The sequence below is a fragment of the Physeter macrocephalus genome, unplaced genomic scaffold, assembly GCF_002837175.3.
Source record: "Physeter macrocephalus isolate SW-GA unplaced genomic scaffold, ASM283717v5 random_1436, whole genome shotgun sequence".
Taxonomy (NCBI): Eukaryota; Metazoa; Chordata; class Mammalia; order Artiodactyla; family Physeteridae; genus Physeter; species Physeter macrocephalus.
Window position 1 is genome coordinate 1 of NW_021146259.1, and position 10,444 is coordinate 10,444.

A 10,444-nucleotide genomic window follows, 5' to 3' on the forward strand; every position below is an offset into this window, starting at 1 on the left:
TGTCCAGCAGTTAAGACTCTGCACTTCCACTGCAGGGGGCGAGGGCTCGATCCCTGGTCAGGGAACTAAGATCCCACATGCCATGCAGTGCACCCAAAAACTTAAAAAAATTTAAAAAAAAAGTAAAATGTGAAAATGTGGTTAATAAATAGGTAACTATAGGTATCTTCAGAACTTGAAGGTCAGCCTCCAAGATTAGATGAAGAAAAATGCAAGTTAATGAATTAATATGAATAAATCCAACCATCTTTAAAAGGAACCTACCCTAAGAAATGCTGTTAATAAATGTGTGAATGAGACAAGGAAATACCCAAATACAAGGAGGGTGGATCAAGGAGTTAAGTTTCTGAAATGCATGATTGATGTTAAAAAAGCAAGCTATAATCAAATCAAATGTATTGAATGTAAAGAACTCTAATTAGAAAATATTCCAATCACAAAGGTATGTTTCATTTTCGGTATTTTGGTGGACTTTGTCAGCATGAATACATTACCCCTGAAGACCCAATCCCATGCTCACTAAATAACACTCTGATTACAATTTGTTCTATGGAGGATTTGACAGGGGAGTACTTTGTCTCAAAAAGATATAATCCCTACTGGAAATCCTAGTCTGGAAAAGAATCTTTTCTACCCTACAACAACCAGGTGAGTGCTAATTGCTCAACCACCACATACCACTGATATAGCAAGACAATCAACAACAAAATATTTATTATGCACCTACTGTGCTCTAGGTGCTAGGAATACACAGCTGAACAAAAGGTCAAAATCCAAACCCCTATGGAGTTCCATTCTGATTCGGGGAGAGATAAAAATATTTTAGAAGTAGGAAATTATATAATATTTAGAAGGTGGTAAGTGCTGGGGACCATAAAACAGAGCAAAGGGGCCTGTCAATTAGTGGTTTGCAATGTTAAATAGGGTGGTTAGGATAAACATCATTGAAAAGGTGAAATTTTAAAAACACTTGAAAGAGACTGTTTCATAGGTTCTCCTAGGTAGGACTCACAGCTCTATTGCTTACTATAATGGTGAATTGAGCAACTTATTTAAGTCTCTGTGCCTCAGTCCTCTTACCTGCAAAACAAAGATAATCGCACCTACCTTATAAGGTTATGAGGATTGAGTTAATGTTTGTAAAATTCTTGGAACACATTAAGCACTATGAGTTCTGAGTTTTTGTTTTTTTTTAATTAAAAAAATGTAAAAGGTAAAGGAATAAGCTCATGCAGATATCCAGGGAAAGGGTATTCCCAACAGAAAGGAGAGCAACTGCAAAGGCCCTGGGATTCAAGGAGCAGCTAGGTCAGAGGCTACAACAGACTGGGTTTCGCAAAAGGGAGAATGGAAGAGGATGTCACCATAAAGAGAAGGGAGCAAGGAGGTATAGGGCTGCTTCTCAACTTTTAAACTTTTACTCTTAGATAGGGATTTTTGAGCAGAGGAGTGATCAACTGTTTTGACTTTTTACAAGATCATTCTGTAAGCTATACTGCGAACTGACTTTCAAGGGAGGAGGAAATTACATATAAGGATGGCAAACAGGGAGGCTAGTCAAGAATCTATTTTAATAATCCATGGGAATTCCCTGGCGGTCCAGTGGTTAGGACTCGAAGCTTTCACTGTCAGTGCCCGGGTTCAATCCCTGGTCGGGGAACTAACATCCCACAAGCCACAGTGCTAGATCAAAACAAACAAACAAACAAAACCAAAACAAACCAAAACACACACAAAAAAACCAAAACACTATTTTAATAATCCAGGCAAAAGATGATGGCTTGAACCAGCATGGCAACAATGGAGCAGCTGAGACGTGGTCGGATTCTGAAAAAATTCTGCAAGTAAAGCCAACAGAATTTGCTAATATGAACGGAGAGAAGAGTTAAGGGTGATTCTAAGGTTTTTAGCCTGAGGAACTTAAAAGATGGAGTGGCCATTAAAATTGACTGTGGTCTTAACAGCTGACAATGACTGAGTCCTAACTATCAGCCAAGTGTTCAGGTAATCTCCTTACATGCCTGATCACATTTAATTCTCATTACCCTTGTGGTGGGTATCACCCCCTTTTAAGTATAGAAACCTGCTGATATTGGTAAACTGATATTCATAACTAACAGTTATTTTTTTAATTAATTTTTTATTGTAGTATAGTTGATTTGCAATGTTGTGTTAATTACTGCTGTACAGCAAAATGACTCAGTTATACACACACACACATATATATATATGTATACACACACACATTCTTTTTCATATTCTTTTCCATTATGGCTTATCACAGGAAGAACTAACAGTTGTTTTAAGCACCTATGTTTCTTAACCAGTATTCAATACATCATTACAGTCCCAGGAACTAGCTTTGTCCTGAAGATAATAAACACTCAAATATTTACTGAAATAATTAGCTGTTTCTGAGCATAGGTTAATGAGTAGAGTGACTGAGTTCATTGAAGAAGTGTCCAGCCTCCCCAGATCTCTTAACAACTTCTGCCTGTGATTGAGAAACAGATCCTAAAAGTCAGGAAATTGTTTTTTCAATTCAGAATCACAATTTCAGAGACTGACTGGACCATTTCATTCCCCTCAGTAGAGGAACAACTCGTATAGGGCCTCTACAAAAGATAACACTAATTTCCTATCGGGATCTCTCTCTTACCTATGGTTTGTCCCTCTCTCCCACCACAGGTACCTCCCCTTGGCCTCTCACTCTGACTTCCCAGTTCTAACCCTCTCTCTGGTCCTATTTTTCCCACCCCCATGACTACCCTCCCTTCAACAGAACTAGACTACTTCCTCCTGCCTTAACTTTACTAGCGTTGCTTCCTCAATTTCTCGAACCCTTTGTTCACGCTGTCTCCTCCACCTGTGTCTCTTTCAGCAGCTGGGGTGGGGAGGTGGAGGGAGGAGAAGTACTTTTTTCAGGAAGACCTTAGTATACTGCCCCACCTCCTTGGAAACCTGTAGACCTTGCTTAGAACCATAGCATGAAATAACAGAAAGGGAAAGGTGGTGGCGGCAGAGAATCCAAGTTCCAATTTTCGATCTACCACTTACTGGTTAGTTTCTTGAGTCTGTTTTTTCATCTGTAAGAGACATATCGTAACTATCCATTCTCATGGAGCTGTTATGAGGCTTAAGTGAAGAACACGTACATGAAACGGTGCTCTCCATCTCTCTACATTATGCAACCTGGTATTATTCACTGCGTTCTGGTTACTGAACCCCTCTGGATCGTAAATGAAGGTCAGGGAACCTGAGTTACAATCTTTCTGTCCCCCGCGGCCCCTAAAACACTTGGTATGCATACAGGAAGAGCTCAGTAAATGCGTGTGGCTCGCGATCGCTGCAAACCTAGGGCGGGAGCCCGGGCGACTGGACAGGGAGGTGTGTGAGGTGGGGGGCGGGGCAGCCCTAAACCGAGATTCGGCCTCCAGCTGCACTTCTGCTGCGGAGGGCTCCGGTTTCCTCTCGAGTAAAAGTGGGTGGTAAAACACCGCTCACCCTCCCGCAGTCAGTCCATCTCTCCACCCGACCCACACCCCTCCGGGGCTCGGATCTTGAGAAGCCTTCCATTTTACTTGTCCTCGACAATACTCCTCCCAACCTACCTCCCTCTCCTTCCTCCACCCCCAGCCAACTGTCACCCGGACCGCCCGCCCACCCACCCCACCATCCTGGGCCCCACCGGGCAACGGGCCGCCGGCAGTCCCCCAGGCCCGGCCCGAGGGGCCCGCTCCAGGCCGGTACTCACGCCCGCGGCGGCCACGGTGACGGCGGACTGCTCAGCGGCGCCGGCCGAGCGGAGTCGCCTCCGGCCGATCTGCTTCAAGCTGAGAAACTCGCTGGACAGGTCCAGAGAGTCCGTGGCCGAGGCGGCGGGGTGGCTGTGCAGCTCTAGGCTGCTGCGGAGGACCACCATCTTCTCTCCTTCCTCGTCCGGGAGTCCGCGGCGGGAGACGCGTCCGCGGCGGGAGACGCACCCGCAGCCAGGCAACAGCCGTTCAGGCTCTTCCGCGCTCCGAATTCTGGCGCCACAAGCTCCGCGCCGACGGCCGTAGCGCGCGCACCCGGAATCCCTCCGCCGTCTGTCCCTCCCACGCCGCCACCCTATCACGGCGGGCTCGAAACTTTCCTCCCATCTGTAGAGCGAAGGACTTTGGGCCGAACTTGAGGAGAAACCACACCGACAGTGTTGCGGACTCGAGCGGACAGTGACGTGAGACCACTCTCTCCTTTTTCTTAGATAGTGCCAGCTCGCAGAGCTCGGCGGAGGGAGACGGCCGGTAGTGGCGCGCGGTCCCGTTTGGAATTTTGGCGCGTGGACGCCGTAGGGGGAAGGGAGGCTCCCGGCCGCTGTGATTGGCTGGCGGGGCCTGGCGGCTCCTCCCCGCCCCTCCCGACACCTGCCCTCGGCTTCCCGCCACGCGGGATTCAAATGCGAATTGCAGAGTCCTTGACTGGAAGGGGAGAAAGCACTTGGCTTTTGACAGGTTTTGACTTTGATTCTTAAGAGCTTAACCCAAACAAGTTAAGAGAAAGAGAGGTAAAAGAGAGCGGGCAGAGTATTAGAGTTAAAGACGCAGGTTCTGTACCCAGCGCCAACAGATCCCGCGATCTTGAGCAAATGATACACCTCGCCGGTCTTAATTTCCTAATCTGTGTATTAACTCTGATTACAATACCTGAGGTTTTAAGATTTTATTATACCTTAGAACCGTGTCTGCACATAAATGTTTGCCAATATTACAGAATTACAGGAGATGGCTTCTCTAAAAAATTAAAACAGTTAACGTGACTACTTTGAAATAGATAGCAACATGCTGAATGATCAGAATGTGAGAGGAGCCCTAGTGAAACAAACAAAAGCTATTTATTGATTTGGATAACTACATTTCCTTAATTCGACATGTATTAAATATTGATTGAGCATCTGTTATGTGCCAGGCAGTATTCTAAGCACTGGGGATGGAGCTGTGAACAAAGAGAGCAAAAATGCCCTCATAGAACTTAAATTCTGGTAAAAGGAGAAAGACAACAAACTAAATAAATGATATGTTTGTTAAAAGGTAGTAAGTGTTAACAGAGAAATATAGAGTAGGGAAGGTGAAGGGAAGCATGCAGTTTTAAACGGCGGTTAGGGAAGGTCTCACGAAATGTAAGCAAAGACCTAAAGGAGGTTAGGTATATCTGGGAGAAGAGAGATGCAAGCAGAGGGAAGGAGAGGACAGTGGGCCGACGAGATCAAAGAGGAAAAAGCTGCTAGGAGCCGATCCTGCAAGGCCTCAGCTTTCAGGCTTTTGCTTTTTATTATGAGATGAAAAGACATCACAGGGTTTTGAACAGAGGAGTGACTTATTCTGACTTTTTGAAAGAATCCGTCTGGCTGCTGCATGGAGAATGTAATCTTGGGGACAAACTTATGCTTAAAAAAAATTGTTGTTAATCTGAAATTCAACTTTAACTGGTTGTCCTGTATTTTTATTTGCTAAATCTGGCAACTCTAGTTAGGAGGCCACTACAATTATCCAGGCAAGAGATGACGTGACACAGACCAGTATGAGAGCTGTGGAGGTAATGAGAAACGGTCAAATACTAGGTATTTTTGGAAGAAAGAGCACATAAATTTGCTAATTAATTGGATTTAGGCATGAGGGAAAGAGAAGAGTCAAAGATGACTCCAATATTTGGTTGCTTGTTTGTTTGCCTGAGCTAATGGAAAGATGGAGCTGTATCTAACTTAGAGAAGGCTCTGGCTAAAGCAAGTTTGGAGGGAGTATCAGGAATTCCTTTCCATGCACATTTAAGATGCAGAAGTTACTATATATTCAGCACTTAAAATTTGGCCTTTTAAGAGTTTAAAAAAATTATATTTACCACAGCATTATTTATAATGTCAAAAAGCTGAAAACAACTTGAATGTCCCTCAGTGGGACCTTAAGAAGAATAGTCATTAAAAATTATGATGCAACTCTGTGTTAATTTAATTATATGGAAAGTTGTGCACAGTGCATTGTAACTTGTTAAGAATGTACAAAGAAATAGATACCATACAGTTACATCTTTGTTTAAAAAAAAGTATATGTGTATACTTGCATTGGAAAAACCCCCAAAGAAGCTACAACAAAATGTTAATGGTTAATTTCTGGATGGTAATAGTATGGTTGTTGTGTACTTTCTCTGTACTTTTCTCAATTTTTCTGATTTTTTTTTTTGCATTGAATATGTATTACTTTTACAATAGGGAAAAGAAAGCTTTAAGATGATTGTTTAGGGGGGTGGTAGTGGTGGGAGGAATTGGGAGATTGGGACTGACATATATGCACCAATATGTATAAAATTGATAACTAATAAGAACCTGCTGTATAAAAAAAAATAAAACTCAAATATATATATAAGAAGATTGTTTACCCAATATAAATGAAAGCAGAAAGAACAATATTTAAAGTAGCATAGTCTACCATTATGGTATGTCCACTTTTCTTTATGCATATTATACATCGATAAACATTTATGGAGAGAACTTCCACCCAAAAGGCATATACATTGTCATTTTGTTATGTATTACCAAATTGACCTCCACAGAAGTTATAGCTGTCATTTTAGTTTTTAGTTTTTTTTTAATAAGCAAAGAAATAGAAATTTCAGAACACCAAGAGATGGAGCCAGCCAAACGGTTTTCTTTGTTCCTTTACTCTCTCTCCAACAACTTTAAGAATTACCATACTTGCTTCAGCCTTTAGTTGATGTAGTGGGTTGATCTGTGTACCCCAACAGGATACATCTAAGTCCTAAACTCTGGCGTCTGTAAACATGACCTAATTTGAAATAGGGCCTTTGCAGATGTAATTAGGATCTTGAAATGAGATCATCCTGGATATACGGTGGACCCTGAATCCAAATCTGGTGTCATAAGAGAAAGGAGAGGAAGATCTGACACAGACTCACAGAGAGGAAGGTCATGTGAAGATGGAGGCAGAAATTGGAGTGATGCATCTGTAAGCCAGGGACCACCAAGGATTGCCAGCAACCACCAGAAGCTCGGAGAGAAGTATGGAACATTCTCCCTCAGAACCTCCAGAAGGAACCAGCCCTGCTGACACCTTGATTTCAGGCTTCTGGCCTCCTGAACTGTGAGAGAATAAATTTGTGTGTGTGTGGCGGGGCGGCAGGGGGGGTTTAAGCCACCCAATTTGTGGTAATTTGTTACAGCAGCCTTAGGAACTTATAGACTTGGTCTGGAATTGGTCTTTGGCAGGTCATTTCTTTCTTTTGCTGAAGTCTTAGCTATTGTCAACAGGAATGTCTTGATGTAGGAAAAGAGGGGCAGTAGAAACTGAAGTTCTTTCCCATACTCCCTGACTTCCTAAAGAGGGTCAAGTGTTCTTACCTCACATGTGACAGAAAAGAGGTCTGAAGTAAGAGCTAATCATAATTCATTACCTCATTTGAGATGAGGTCATAGGTGGGTTCCTTTCTGTTTAGTAACAAAAATAGAAAGTAAACAGTTTGAACAGGGATTTCTTTCAAGAATGTGGTATATCTGACCTTACTTAAATTTGATAGCTAATCTCATCGATTTCACATGAAAGAAGAGAAAATCATTAATCCCATGGAGGTGGGGGTCATAGTTGACATTTTCCATTTTTTAGTTACTCCAAATTTAAAGACACCTCTCCTACCTGAGAGATTTTCTCTTTGAGTGGGTTTGGGTTAGGCAGGGCCCACCTCCTTCATTGGAAATCCTACAGGGACGGATACTTCATTTCCCTGTTAATCTGGCAACTAGGGCTCAGGCATGTTGCCTCATCTCAATCAGTAGGTTGCTCCCACCTGGGACATGCATTACGTCTTGAAGAAGTGACCCAAAGATGCAGGGGCAGAGATTATTCTTGGTGGCAGCAGCAGCAGAGGGTACAGAGGCAGGGGCATTTAATGGTAGCATTCTCACCAGCTGATTTTTGGATTGTTGGAGCATTTTATCAGCATGACCTGGCTGTGCTGCCTCCCCTCCAAGTCCTACCCAACCTCCCTCCTCCCCATTCTTCTAGTAAATTTGACTTCCTGTTTAAGTTAGCCAGAGTTGGTTTCTGTTGTTTACAGTCAAGAACTCTATCTGGTATAGAGGCTTCAGGTCGGAAAAGGGAATTGTACCAGTGGTTTCTTTTTGTTTTTTTTTTTTGTTTTGGTGGTGTGTGGGATCTTAGTTCCCTGACAAGGGATCAAACATGTGCCCCTGGCAATTGAGGTGTGGAATCTTAACCACTGGACCACAGGTCCCTTACCAGTGGTTTCCTATAATGGACACTGCCATGTCAGACAGATACCCCTATCAGATCTGGAGGATGGAGGACCAGGAGAGGGGGTACGTTGGCATAGGAAGTGAGCCAGGAAGACACATCACAATTTTATGATGTCGTTTTCAGACTTTCCCTCTTTATCAGCCTCCCCTGAATATACTTCAGTTTCTCAATTTTCCCATGTAAGGTGTGGTACCACAGGCATGGGCCCTGGGACTATTGCCTCCCTCCCACTGCATTCTAAGTAAGATTAGTAATAATAGTATTGCGTTCCAACACAGCCCAACTCCCCACCCTTAATGATGAGGTGCTTCCCCACTGCCCCAGAACTCACATAGCACATTGCTGCCTTAGCATTTACTGCTTTATGTTGAAGTTATCCCTTTAACACGGGAAAGTAGTAATCAGATAAATGCAAAATAAAATAACAATGTGAATGCCAGGTTTTTTGCCTATATTTTTGTTTTTTTAATAACAATGTGATATTGAGGTATAGGCTTATTTCTTAAAAGCAGTATAGCAACATGTGTCAAGAGACCTGGAAAATATTTAAAACCTTTGGCCCAGGAATTCCACTTCTAGGACTCCCTCCAAACATAAATAATTAGAGGCATGGACCAAGATTTATGTACAAAGATGTTGACTGCAGCTCTATTTATAATAGTAGGATCTGAAAACAAACTAAATGTACAACAGTAGGGGAAAAGTTAAGTGAGCAATATAGTCTGTCCATGTAGTTTTTTATACTGACGTTGATAAACTTGATTTTTTAGAAATGTTTTATTAAAAAAATTGTTATTAGAAAGTAACCCATGTGAAAAATTCAAGCAGTACAGAAATGTAAAAAATAAAGATACAAGTCACTCTGTGTGATTGCCATGAGGAAAAAGAAGTTTTCTCTTTCCGCTAGGGTTGTCAAGCCTGGAAAGTACGAAATGGGGCTGCCAGCAGCCAATCTCCCACGGCAAGAAGTGAAGTGACCTCAGAATGAAGCCAAGCACTGAGGAGCAGACAGAGGGGGAGCAAGAAGGCCTGGGGAAGTGAGTTCTGCTTCTGGTCCCTTGAGACCCTGGTTTCCGCAGCTCATCCTTTAACTGTGAGAGCCACTTCAGTGTCCTTCCTGTTCAACGGGCTAATAAACAGCCTCTCTTCCCTTGACTTTTAACTGATTGAGTCATGACTAGTATAACTGGGACAGCTGCTTTGTGGGAATCAAATGATACTGTTTGTGCTATAATCCTATTCTAATGATCAAATAATTCTTCCAGCAACATGAAATGAGGTCCATTTGGCATGAAGTGGGCTTGGCAAACCAGTAGAGGCCTCTAAATAATCACCTTTTTTTCATGGTCACAAATCGTCCTGGGACTAGACATCAAGTTCATCAGGGTATACTGTCTGGAATATATGTATTTTTCCTTTTATGAAACTGATGACAGCAACTATTCATATTTAGTCTTATGTTATCTCTTCCAACATATTTTCTCAAAGATCCTTAAGAAAGGCTTTGGGGTCATAATCCAAAGCACTATCAGTATGCTAGAATGTAACTCATTTGAGTCTAAAGATTTGTAACCCATTTAAGGCAACTTGGTGATTTCTACCACTGCACCTATCTTGGCTTTTAATTTCTTCTTACTGCTATTTTCTTTGTTCTTTACAGCTTGAGGATCATTTTCTTTGATAGAAAATGCAAGCAAAATAGACAGACATTGGGTATTTCTGTGTTCTTTCAGTTGTCTGATCATTATTGTATCATGTGGTCTCAAGCAGTGGGATTATCTTTCTTTTTCTTCTAGCTCTTAATATTGAGCATAAAATACCCCCTCCCCCAATTAAAAAAAAAAGCCCTTTTTGCTATTAAACCTGACTGTATTGTGTGCTATAGACTTCCTGAATCTCCCCTTTCACGTCCATGGCCCTTTTTAATATTTTCCTTTGTTATGTGTTCCTCCTCCAAACCCCTGCCCTTTAACATCCTGATTTCACTGGGTATTGGCTTGTGTGAGTGCATCTCTTATTTCTTCCACATCCAGATCACTGGGATTTGTAGGTCAGAACTGGGTCTATGCACCTCCTACTCCTCTGAAACCATATCCTTTTTTTTTTTTTTTTTTTTTTTTTTTGCGGTACGCGGGCCTCTC